We start from the raw sequence: 14,534 nt of genomic DNA on the forward strand, positions 1-14,534 counted from the left end.
AATTCCTCTCGAATTTGTAAAGATTTTATCAAGTTTTCTCTTATTCTTTTCATTTGATAATATAATTTTGCAAAATTCTTACACGAGGTAAAGAAACGTCTGGTTATTAATTGGGCCGTATTTCAACTTTGTTTGATTGTAGCCTTGTTGGCCGCAAATGAGCTTAGGTAATCGAAATTTTCCAAAATTAAGAGAAAATGCTATTTTTTAAGATTTGTGCGGTTGCTCTGTTAAACCATAGGTAAGCCGATGGCCAAATTTTCTTCTTCACAATGACTCAGTTGAATTGCTAAACAGTGTAAAAGACAAATGAGTCTAATTTTTTCAAACACTGTTTCTGAACATCTTCAATCATTTTACGCAGAGATATTTGCAAGGTAATTTCTTATATTTTACCCTTGAAGATTTTACCAGTCCCGACTGAATAATTTAGTGATTTCATATGTCTTAAAGTATTCCAATGGAAAATGAAATGAGAAATATAATATGGAAACTGGAACAAAGTGGACATCGATTTACTAAGTAAAGTTAAATTTTTGTAAAATTTCGAACAGCTAAGCCAATATTGAAATAATTGAGTGATGAATATTTCTTCTCAAATATTCTCTTATCTTAATATTCTTTTATCTTATTCTCAATATCTGCTTCTCCTCAAATATTATATTTGAGATATGGAAAATTTTCAGAAAATCAACACAAATGCCACCCAAAACAAAATCATAGTAAAATTTTGTATATTAACAGAAAGATAAGTCAATTTTTGATTAGGTTGAAGAAAAGGAAGATTCTTCAATAAAAAATCGATGGCTTTAAATTGAAATCTCAATTTTCTCCAACATTTTGCAATAAATTGAATTAAAGTTTCTTTCTGAAATAGAAAAAAAATTTTTAGAAGCATGCATAAATAGTAAAATCACAAATAAAAGAAATTCGCCAGACAATGAGACTATTTTTGTATTTTAAGTTAAAGCAAATGTCCTTTAAATCAAATCATATAAATTCAAAAAATCATGACAAAAAATTTTAAAATTGTGAAAAACTTGAGCTAAACCATCAAAAAAGCAATGAAAAATGCTCGAAACACATTCACATACGTGAGAGTTTAGACAATAATTCAATATTGGCATCACGCTTGATAATTGCATGTCTGTTGTTTTTCATCTACATCATTACCTTTTACATCTACATCATTACTATGATGCAATCACAGTAAATAAATTTACACACATTTTCTGATCACTTTATCACAGGTTATTTATATTATTTAAATTGAGCTTGGAAGTCTAAATAAACAAATTTATTCACACATCTTGATAATAAATAAGAAAAATTGAAAGCGCCTACATACCTGAAATAGAGATGAAAAATAAGTTTGATCTGAAACTGTTTTCCAATTTTTAATAACATTTAAGTAAATTTGACATTTTTTCCATGAATTCTGACAATTTAACAAAATATCACTGATGATGCTTATTAGATATTTCCATTAGGAAAATTTGCGCAAATAAATCAAAAAATCCAAAAACGAAACTACACTACAATTTTGTATTTSAACAAAAAAATACGGCGATTTATAATCGAAAGGAAAASGAAAARTCGATAGCTAGAATTTGCTTCTGAAATAGTATATGAATTTGCCAAAGCCTGCACAAAGCGCGCAGAAACATAATATAATAATGGCAGAATTTAACAASTGATATGATAATAATTGATTTCCTAAGCTGTCGAATTTAACGCAAATGTCATCTAAATCTTGGGAAAAACTTGAGCTAAAACCACCAATCTTTTATCTATCTAAAGCAATAAAAAATGACGAAACTCGAAAGAAATTGCTGAAACTTTTAGTTCACTCATCACTCTGAAGGAATTTCCTATGTGTTGTTTTCCTAACTTCATCGATTTTTTCAAAATCTGCAATGGAAATGAGTTCAATTTAATTAATTATCAAATCAGCCGTTTAATGGTTAAATTTCTTATAGAGATTTCTAGTAATTTATCAAATCGCTTATTTAACTTAAAAAATCTGGAGAATGTCCAGAACTTCCAAGTTCTCTAAAATTAAAATGTTCAAATTTGTGTATATTTCAACGACTTAAACACACGTTTATAATATTGTTTAAACTTTGCGGATGAATGCGTAAATAAACAAATTTGTGCACATAAATATTAACAGTGGGTACCTGCTATTCTAGCAGATGCATTAGAATAGCACGTTTACATGAAATAGAGATTAAAAAAAAAAAAAAATTAGAGATAGGAAATGTAAGCTGAAACCCTTTTTTAATAGTGGATCGAAGCCTGTGCAAATATTTTTGGATAAATTCGCTGACTATTTAAAAAAATTATTATATTGAAATTGAGATTCCGATCCAGGACATTTTAAAACTTTTTTAGGCAAAACATTTTAATTTGCTTATTAGATATTTTCAAAAATTTGAAGTAAATTTTGTTGTTTAGCTTAAAGTGAAGAGTCCCAAGAATCTTAAAGTAAATTCAAAATAAGCTCGGCTCTGTTGCATCCCTCATTCAATCCCAGAATTCCAGCTAAATCGGATAAATATACGTTTGCCCTCAATCTAAAGAAATCAGAAGCATACTGCATTGGAAGTTTCTATATTCATTCAACAATTAGAGAAAACCAGAAAACGTCGAATAAGCCAATTTTTGGTCTATTTAGCTTTCTTTTTAAGCAGAACAAAAAACTTCGTGTATGTGTTTGAATTAGATAGTTGTCATTGAAAACATTTCAAACCGCTATGTAGTGACTATTACGAAGAAGTTAAGATCCTATTCACATAAATTGTTTTGTGTGGGCCCACGGTAGTTGCCATGAAGAACCCGACTAAACGAGCCTTTTTCGTGTCTACTTTAAAGATAAAATCAGCGGCTATGGTAGGCATCCATCTAATAACAAATAACCGGGGCCGTGTTACGCCACAACCTAATTGGTTTTATATTAACATCATTAGTGTCTATTGTTGGAAATAAAATTGTATTACCGGCCATACATTCAAATAAGCTTTACAATATAAAAATGAGAATCGGTTTAATGACAAGCGATTAATTTTGATATATCCATAATACGATTGGGATTAAACTCGCCGGTCAAATATCCCGGAATTTCTCAGCTAAATTACCATGATTGTTGTCTAATGAAAGTACTCTCCTTTATTAATATGAATAACTAAGTGTGTCAATCAAATACTGTTCTCCCTCTATTGCTGCAACCCAAGTAATACTAAAAACACATTTTACTTTGCTGGTAATCACATATGAAATCGTTTGTTTTTCATTATCATTATGCTTCATTCAGGTTTATTATCCTGATATTTCATTCCATCATTCAAAATGTTATTAAGGGCGACTCTTGATGGAATAACCAATTAGTTGAAAGACACCTGAAATTTACATAATCGAGGTTGTTTAGGAGCAAATGCTCCAGATCTATCGACACAGCTTCTTTTTTTGGAAATCTGCTCATTAGCTGAGGGATTCTTCATTTATAATTTTAAACTGTCTAAGATTAATCTAAACTCTAAGTGCTTTTTGTTTTTATTTTTTATTTACAATCTTTCTACAGACTTTCAGCAAAATTGATATATATTTACACATGGTCTAAAGTGACTACAGTAAAGCACAAATTGAACAAATTCCAAAAACGAAAAGAAGAAGCGAAAGTTTATAACAGATTATTTCGAGTCTTTTACCGAAAGTAATTAGGACTACTTTGAAAAAATGACCAGAGAGCAAAAGTTTACAAACAATTATTGGGACAATTCGCTGCCCTGGTCGCTCTGAGGATTTCTAAAGTTCCTTTAAATTTTCAGGTCATTCCAGTTTTAGGAAAGTTTCTATTACGCAATTCTTTCTACGCAAAAATAGCATTATTTTTTATTTTTACTTAAAATAATGGCAATCTCCAGGTATTTTTATGTGAAAAATGATAAGATAAATTTGATTGGATCACTCGTCTTCTTAACCGCTTTGCAAAAATGTTTGGAAAAATTACTTATGGACAAAACCCTAATAATTATTTCTAGGCCTTTTTCCAAAAATATTTCCCCGAACTGAACAACCGAGTTTATAATCACTTATTTGGAAAACCCTTGAAAACTGGAATTTCTTCACTTTTAGATCAATATTTCTAAACAACACTGTCTTGAAACAGAAAAACAACGTTTTTCCTTACGTTTTACTGTAAAATATTGGCAAACTGAATCTTTTATGCAAAAAACTTAAGAGATCGATGTTACAAGAAAACTCGTCGACTTTCTTTTTACTCAGTTAAAGTTACTCTGGGAAAATCTAGACTACTTTTTGACTTGTTTGAATAAAGTAGTAAAGCGTTACTCATAAAAAAGATTACTAACACTTTTTAAATGTGAAAATTCCAGTCTGGGATCGCGTAAAGCTTTAACAAATGAATTATTACTCATTAACCAATGAGTTATAACTGGTTATAACTCTTCGGCGCAACTCAACACAGTGTTACCCAGGCCTAGAGTAGGGTCACATCCAATTACTTCTTTGTGCGGCAACTAACAATCCGAAATTAAAGGTGTTTAGGGATATTTGAAAATTGGTACTTGAGACTTGAGACACATTTTTGGAGGTTTGGTATACCGTAACTTTTTAAGATGAAATATCCTACATTCAGTCCAGTCGAGTCCAGTTAAGTCGTAAATTCGCTTGTGAATTTCTTTATTGAATGTTTTGGCAATTTTGTATAGTCTCCTGTGTCCCCTTATAATATTAGTGGATAAAATATTGTTCACTTACGGATTCGACCCCTTAATTATTTTTCTCCCAATCATTTGTGGACACTTGACTCATAGTTTTCGTTTTTTTGTGTCCAAATTGTCTAGTACTTTAGTAAACTTTAGGGTAGTAATCGTGTGACTTTTTTCGTTTGAGCTCAAAAACTTGAGCAACAGCTTTATTTACCCATTTTCATTCATCGAGACAGTCTGACGATTCAGATCGAGACAAAACAAATATTTGTCTTCACAAAAAGTTTCCTTATACAAAATCCGACTCGAAGGACCAACACTCTATATGGACTGATGTTAAGTCCGACAAGCGGAATGTGAACTTTTCCTGATCGAATTGTAAAAAAAAATTATTAATTCCTAAGACTAAAAGATTCAACTATAAAATCTAACAGAGTTTGGTGAAAGCAGAATACTTAATAAGCCTCCAATTTGAAAATGTGGAGAAATACTGATATATAAAACAACTGTTCAAATAGAAATGGATGAGCAAAAATTCAAATTCAGAAATTGTTCAATAAAAAAATTGGATTATCTGACTCTAATAAAATGCAACAAAAAATTGATGAAAGCTCAGACAGCAAATGTTGCTTTTCAAACAGGTCAAGCTAAACATAAATTGCTATCTTAACTGATTTCTATTGACGACGAAAATCATACATAGGAAAAATGAGCCGGCACTAAGGAAGCAATATTACTTAAGATACCGGACACAGAGTCTTAAATCAAAGAACTATTACAAGAAAAAATGCCAAAAAACGCAAGGAAACAACGATATCTTTTGCTTTGCTTTGACTGTTTAATTCACATCTACAAATTGCCATCCAGCTGCGTTAAAATACAATTAGGGAGAAATTGAATCTTGAAAAAAAATATTTTTCTGTTTTGAAATGCGGTCAGCACCACAGTAGCCGGGCATTTAAAGCGTCCTTGTTCAAATGCAAGTTTTTATTTATCGATTTTCACAGAGACTAATTACTTAGGTTTATAAGAGTAATCGGAAAAATCTATTAATTTTATATAATGAGCCTTTTATCGACTGAACAATCTGTTCCGTGGTATAATTAATAGTCTTTAAATATTGCTTACTTCTTTACCCTACGCTAGTTAATTTATCGGCAACAGGTAATAGGAATTTTGATGAATTAACATAGTCAAATAGAAAAAATCAACGGTTAATTGATGGTTTCTAATTATAATTTATAACACGTTATTTACGCAGATAATTCAAGTTAAATAACTGCTTCAGATTCTGATTTTATGCAAATAAGTTGTTCTATTGGAAGTTAGGAAAAAAATATATCCCAGTCTTTTTTTTAAGCCGGGAGTTAAACCATGTAAAATTGTTTGTCGATCTCTGTTAAAGTTCCAGGAACGATTCCCACATTATAATCAAATCGGATTTTCAACAATTAACTGAATTTATTGAAAGTGGAATCCTTTCATCAAACTGGAAGCGTTGTGTTTTCAGCTTGAATATCGAACGACCATCGAATAATAAATCCGAAACACAAAACTGATCCTTAATCATTTATACCAACAATGGATATCAATAATGCCCAGAGCTACTTGTATTATACTGGCCACATAATAAAAAAATATGTTACAGGGTATTATAGGGTAATAAGAAAACTAATAGCATTAGCATGACTCTAACTTTTTGTATTAGTTGATATAGTTTTGTAAAAGACCATGAAAGATATTTTAAGGCAGGTACACGTTTTTTTTTCGTTTCGGGCTCGTTTAGGTCAGTTTGTGTAGTGCTCAGAGCTTGAAATCGGATTTGTAAAGACGATAAATAGCCCATATTAACATCTAGTTTAAAAGTCCACGAATTATACCAGGAAATAAGTGCTTCATTTCAACCAACAACAGAACAATTGATGTCTATGATTTTTTACTCATATTTTTCTTTGTTGTGTTCATTGTAATTGTGATTTAAATAAATACATAGTTAACTGGGGAAAGTCAGTTTTTGTCTGATTAATGAGAGATACTTTTTGGAAAGTTTCTAGAAGCTGAAGAAAAGCAGGCAGATTTGTTTACGATTTACGACTTTCTTTTTTGGTTTAATTTTGTACACAAGAACGACAGTTTTATTTTTTTAAATAATTGAGTTGGTTTTTTCAACTTTCCCTGCTTTTTTTCCTTGGTATGCTTCGTTATTATTTAACAAAATTATGACCCAACGGCTTTATATGTAAAAAGCATGCTTTTAGACAAAAATTGTCAAAAACGTGTAAAACACAGTGGAACGGTGTGCTTTGGTTTCAAAGTGTATCAAAGACAATGACGATTTTGCAATAATTTGAAGAAAACGTGATAAAAAGTTTGATTAACCCAAAGATTTTAAATTTGGCGGAACATTCACAGGCTGAGGACTAATAGATCAGAAACTGGTTCTGGGAGTGCCTGCTTGTTACGTAGTCAAAATTATGGCCCTGCGCCCCGCTCATATAACTGAATAATAAGCTAATAAATTATTATAAAACTATTAAAATATGATATTTTCTCTAGTGTTTAGACAATGGCAAATCTTTCCAGAAGACCAAAAATTGACTGAACTGAATAAAACTGTCTGAAGAAAATTCTTCAAACTTTTTCTGTACCTAAGAAAAATTATTTAGTTACTGTATTGTGATTTGTAAGGGCATCTAGGAACGCGCACAATTCAAGTAAAGTAAAAACGCTTAAGAATTCCAAAAATTAAAGTTTGCAAAGTTTAAATGTTATCAATATCTGCAAAACTGAAAATGACATTTGAATTCATACTTTCAACAAATCGTATTCAAAAATTTTAATAAAAAATGTTTTCTCTGTATTACGTTTTCAAATTATTTATCCTTCAAACTAATCACTCAGTATAAAACTACATCAACTGCACTTTTTTGCTGAAAATATACATTTATTTACTCAAATAATTACACCTTATTGTGTGCAAAATCAGTGAAAAAAATCTGTTGTGACGACGTGGTTTACATCGGAATTGTTCATATAGGTAAGCGTAAGCCCGCAAATGTTTCGTTTGCAAAATACAGTGTTAAAATTTGAAAATGAATAAAGATTTTTGCTTATTTGTTTCAAATTTGAAACAGCAAATTAAGTAAGATTTACACGATTATTTCTTAGTTTTTCTAAGTCAGTCATGCAATTGCTATTAGCAACTGAACTTTTTTCTTATGTGCCATTGAAGTCCGACCACAGACTTTCTCACAATTTCCGCATAGGAAAAAAACATCTTAATTTTTCCTTGTTTTTAACCCTTGAACACCCTGAACTTTGAAAACAAAGCGTTTGCGTAGGTATTTTTACATAAACACTTTTCCGTCTTATATCTTTCAGAGTGTCTTCTCAACCCGCAAAAATTTTTGACAAAAACATTTAAACATTATGGTAACAATGACAAAATTGCAACGGAAAAATAATATTATACAGGGTAAATATTGGAAAAGGATGTATTTATACAATGAGCCAATGAGGCATCCAATGTATCCAATTTAACATCTATAATGGAGCAGAGATCGGTCCAAACTAAGCACGTTTTCATGCAGTAAAAGGTTTCCAACCGCGAATGGCTTGCGTTGTAAGTGCCACAAGATATCATTAAGTGTAGCTAAAGTCGCATAAGAAACGTGAAATAAAGTCTATAAAACAGCAAGTGACTGAGTATGAAATCAAATTGAAACGTCACAAACATGATATTTATGTAAACCGATGGAGGTCTTTGTCTCTTTTCTGTTAATTCATACGGAAATTTTTGTTTATATGCATTGTATCCGGTATATAATATAAGTAGTAGGCGAGTTAATGTGCGTTTTTTTCATACTGTTCGATTAGTTATATTGGGAGTTGGACCTTCCTGGCAGGATACGACAACAAAGTGGTCACGATCCTAAGAGATATTTATTCTTTTTCGATCAAATTAAGTGTCTAAATAAATGTTACGCCTTCTGGACCGGAAGGAACAGAATAAAAATACATAAATAAATTAAGAATCATTCTATGTTCCCTCTGTTCTTCGTAATATCGAGTTGTCGAAAATCTGCCAAGCACAGAAAAGCAAAAAGTATACAAAGAAGTTAATTGTGGAAAATTCTTTCTAATTGAACAATTCAGTCAAATTCTTAAATAGTCAGTTTCCTTTTTACGCTTCAGTTTGTCCTTCGAATTTTCTGGTATTTCGCCCTGATTTTATCTAAATCAGTTTTCATACATTTCAAATTTTAATTATTATTAATTTTATTAGATTTTTGGAATCGTAGTTTTGCTTTTATTGATACTCTTTCATTGAGACTTACAAGTTTATCAATAAAATACACGGTTAACATTTGGAGCAAAATCAAATGTATTGACGTTCATAAGTGGATTTTTGCGCTTCGAGTAAGCAAATGGACAAAAGCTGAATCAGTAATCGGGACACAATTTTCTCGTGTTGAATCAATCTCGATAATGAGCGACTGATTTCAGACAACGCGTGCATCGTGTGGTTGAAACACAAAATAAAAAAGCTCGAAACGTTGTCATTTTCGTAATTACGCAAATAAGATTTTCTCTGAGTGATGCAGATTTCAGTTATTACTTAGGTCTGTGTATACAATTGGTTTAACTCTTGGTTGTGTTAAAATTGGATATTTCAGACGTGACTTAGATTATATTTTCCATTGATTTGCTTTGTTTTATCATTTGCAAAACTCCAGGAAGAAACCTGAAACTGTAGCTGAATGTGATCGAGTTTTTTCTTTAAGGTTGATGTTTGGCTTCGTATTTTTTTAAATCTAAGATGTTAAAATGTAATTATCTATATTCCAGCTTAATTAGCAGGAATTTTTTGCTGCTAAGATTGTCACTTTTTTTCATCTATTGAGATTAATTGCAACTTTTTCGTTGGAAATTGGGTCTGCTGTTCGTCTCATAAATTTCAATGTTTTTTGTGATTAAAATTGAGATTTCTTTAGTTATCTGTGAAATAATGTTTTTTTTTTTAATATACGTGAATATTAAATTATCTTCAGACTGGTGAGTTTACACCTGACGGTTCGCATCTTCAAAACTCATCAATTTCAAACCTAGCACTTTTCATACCTTCACAATGTTGAAGTTTAACATTTGGCTTTGAGATGTTGAAAAGTGGAGAGCTTAATATTTGCTGTTTGCATAAAAAATATTACTTGCATAGTCCAAGATTGTGTAACTAGTAATTCTTCATTGATGAGGAAAGTAGCAATAAATTATATTCAAATAAACAATCATCAGTAAAATGCCACAGCGTTTCAAACTTTACCAACTCTAATTAATTTCATTTAATTGTTTGCAATTGCTGACATGAATGTAACCTTTAGCTTACGAAAAAGTTAATTGCGTAATTTCGCAACAAATTTACCAGATTACATTTTTTTGCGTGTGAACAATGCCTGACTTAATCCCTCCAGGGACCACAGATGTGCTTTGGCTCATTTAAAATGTAACAGTATTGTTAATGAGATGTAATTTGATTCGTATTAGAGCGAGTTAATGAGAAATCAAGACTTTCGTTTTATTGCGATTGGCTTTAAAGCTTGTGCAAAACATTGATACGTATGTAATTAGATCAGCTGAAAGATACTGATTGATTAAAGTAAAATTATGCTTTAATAATACATTATAGGCAATTATCGAGTGGAAACATCAGGTTGAAAATGTTGGATACATTAAGGTGTTTTATAGAGAACAAAATAAACTGGTAATTACGGTTTTATTTGGCTGCAGCCACAGCGATCAGTGCCAAAGTAAAATTAGTTTTCTGTGCAGTTTATATGAGCATATTTTTTGGGCATTTAAATGAGTGAAATGCGTTTATTCGTGCTTTGTTTTAATAAAATGTTTAGTTATGCAAGAGAATTATTTTTTTTTAATTAAAAATAATCTGAGTTCATGCATTTTGCTGTCTAACCGCAAGCACCTACAGTAGCCAAAGATGGTGTTTCCTTTATTTTATAATTTTCCATGTAACGCCGCTTATTAATCGAGGTTTGAAAGTGAAATGAAGCTAAACCCGCCTATTCGTGACTGTTGTTTTTTACACAATAAGAAATTTATTTAATTCGATATCGGCTAAAGCCAAGAACAAACACTAACTGTTCGCCAACATAAAAAATAAATTGATTGCACGGAAGGTAACACTGTATCTAAAACCAACATAATTTAAATCGTAAAAAGAGGATTAATTTAAAATCGTAGTATTTAAGAAAACAACGACTTTATTTTGCATCTATACGTACCAATTTTACACTTCGATCGTCGCCTTTTCCGTTGTTCGATTAATTTTTTTGGTTAAAAGTTATTCATCAGATTAAAATTACTTTTTACGGACATTGTTAGATGCGGGGGGCATCAACCATTGCAAGAAGAAACGGACAAACATCAGACTGTGAAAACTTTACAGATTTTTATCGGTTTATTTATGCCGCCACTTGATGTACATTGGCAGGGTGGTCTGACGCTGTTTTTTTCTGTTATTGATTATGTATTTTACGGTACCACGTACGGTATAGGTGAATTGACTATTAAATGCAAATAAATGCAAAAGTAGAGAAGATTGATTAAATCGTTTTTTCGTAAAATTTGCCATTTTTTCAGTCAGTGTTTCATTGATCTTCTTTCATTGATATATTGCACTGGCTGTATAATTTTTTGGGATTTTTTCAACAAAGTCACTATTTCTCGCAGATGAAAATTTAGTACTTATTTGATCATCAAATATCGATATTTTAACACCAAACGCGGATTTATTTTCAATCCGCTTCCGAATTTTGCTTGAAATTGGTAAGGTTTTTGAGCTTTTAGCCGTTGGTTTTAGGCGCTTTCCTAGCGCGAGTGGCTTACATCTTTAGAAATGTTAACTGCCTCTGAAGATGCATGCCACATGTGCTCAGGATTAATTTATTTTGCACGAACGGTTAAAACCCGAAAAACTCACCAGTTTTATCAAAACTATTATTAAATGATATGAATATCATAAATAGTATGAATTTTAAAGTATTTAACTCAACTGCACGCTATAGGATTAACGTACTATTTTATATATTTATATGAAACTTTCCACAAGAAACATTAATTTTGTATACAACTTTCTTCCGAACAACCATTTCAAATAATTTTTTATGCAGACATTTCAATTTATTTCGTAAAATTCATTTTCTTGAGTTCATCTGTAATTTATCATAAAATTTATTTTTTAATAATTAGGTAAAATAAGTTTTCCTCATTTTGTATTTGTCCAGAATTATTATAAAGCTCTAAGAAGTTTTCTGCCGTTTGTGTCTTTTGTATGTGACATTTTTGATGAAATAGCTCATAGTAATATCAAAAGACTCTTCCGTAACGTTTTCAGCTTCAGAGATGGTTTGCTCGACACAGCAACCACATCTGAAGAATATTAGTTTTTGGCCTCGCGCATTGAAAACTCAACACTTTTGCCCAAATTATTGTTATATACATTAATTTTTTTTGTTATTACGATGTTAGGTCACCAAATCGAGCTGGACTCTAAAGCATTAATGCTCGTACCAGTTTGTCTATTTGCAACATGAATGGTTCAATTTTTCTCTTAATAACCAGTTTTGCCAGCATTATCAAATAAGTATACCTTTCTGCCCGTGGAAATCGTTTCCTTCTTTCCAATTTTATTTATAAATTGTTATAATTTTGTGAAAACAATTTGGGAAAACTACCAGTACCTACTCGCGCCAACTATTTTATTAATCCACTTACCAGCAGCTTACTAGCAAAAGATTTTAGCTAATAAAAAATAGAAGCAAATCAGTAGAGAAAAGGACCTGTATAATGAAAATGTTTTGGTTTTCTTCAATTTGTTTATAAATTTTGTTGATAGTAGTAGCCTAGACTAATATTACTTCTCAATTTTTCCAGTTAGTTGTTCCATTCTTAGCACTAATCTTTTTTCTCCTAGTTCGTATAAATTGTGAAATTTGTTTGTTTCTTTTGATTACTTTTCAATGTTCTTCCTTGCTCATAAAGTTGAATTAGAATTTGAAAAAATCTCTTCTGCTTCGGTTGCAAAGGCAAGATTGTCACTTCGTATTCTCCAAGTATACTAATTATAAATGGCATATCTTCCCGTCTAATTTGTTGTACATTTCTCTCACTGCGTTCCAGCAAATTACCTTTTAATGGCTACACTTTTATGTCTATTTAATTATTCGGTCAACAGCCGTTTCGTGATTAAACAAAGCTGCCGCACAATTATTTACTGTAAAACAATTTTTTGAGATTTTCCTCCTAATTACGCATTTAGTGCGAACAAAAAAAGCAGGCAAGTGACGATTTTTTTCCACGTAGCATCCGATAGCATCGGCAATTTGCCAACGCTTCCCAGGACATTAGAAACGACAATGAAATTGCCTTAAATTATAATATTTAATAGCGGTTTCTTTATTCTGTTGATGAAATTGTCATCCGGCGTCATTAGCTGGTCCGAAAAGGCCGATAGGAGAGGCGCCTGTTGACTAATTGAAGACCACCCTTAAGTTGGCCGAAAATCGTTAAGAATATTGTCCGGTATTTCCGCTCTTTGCTCGAAATCTACTGCGATATTTTGCTATGATTAAAAAGAGATCAGGCACTAATTCGCGACATTTATAAGCACGTTTCTGATTCATTTTATGCGTATTTTGAAAATGAAAAATTTTGAATAATGAGTCCACAAATTTTTTGGTATGTGCAACTGGGTCTTTTTCTTTGGTACTCTGAAGGTATATATTTTTACAAAACCCTTCAGGGCCTTTAGCAGGCAGCAATGTTTCTCTGTTTACATCAATTTACCTAATATACATAATATGCAGTTATATACGTACGTTACTGTTTTCTTTGTAAGGTTTAAACCGGTCCCGGAACCAACCTAACCAATCAGATGCTTTTTGGGATCACTGATAAACTTGCATTCACATCAAGAAAGTAAATGAATAACAAAATGTCAAAGCAAATAATCAAACAATTGCTTTTGTTCTTAAATAGTTTCAGCAAGAGACCATGTTTTTCTTTCGAAATCAAGACTTATTTACATAAATAAAAATTTACTCTCTAAACACACTATAGAATAATGTTTATCTTCATTAGACAGGACTATATTTTATGTAAGATTCTAACTGAGCAACATTTACGACAATGAACAAAAATAAAAGATTGATTTAATTAGATTCGAGCCACTATTTACATAAAGTCCTATGAAGTAAAAATGAATCACTACGGAAACAAAGTTTATGCCCAATAAATGTCAATGTTTAATTTCTCTTCATTTCGTTTAATAGTTTGAGAGCACCCCGTTAAAATGGTATGAATTAAAATGCACAAATAATGTCAAAAAATAATTTTCTGGTTTAATAAATGATACCTCACCTAACCGCTTTGAATAAATTAGCATAATTTTTGAGTGTTGAACAAGGCTCGGCGCCACCTAGCTCATAAATTATAATTTGTTCCTATAATGAAATTTAAATTAACAATCGCCAAAATGGAATATGGATTTTAATGTTTTAATTACCCAGTTTATTGCGGGATTCGTTTTCAAATACTTTAATTCAATTAGGTGTTAAAAACCGTTAGAGCTTTCTAAACTGTAGACTGAACAGCATGAACGATAATGAATACTTGCGTGTTGGAACTATAATTAATTATATTATTTTTTGGTACTCATTAAACCTTCAGAAAAATGAGTACATTTTAAAACATACAGCTGTATAATTTATCATTTATAAACTTCGTCATCAA

Source organism: Dendroctonus ponderosae, unplaced genomic scaffold, assembly GCF_020466585.1.
Source record: "Dendroctonus ponderosae isolate FM_Combo_2020 unplaced genomic scaffold, Dpon_F_20191213v2 Dpon_F_20191213_23, whole genome shotgun sequence".
Taxonomy (NCBI): domain Eukaryota; kingdom Metazoa; phylum Arthropoda; class Insecta; order Coleoptera; family Curculionidae; genus Dendroctonus; species Dendroctonus ponderosae.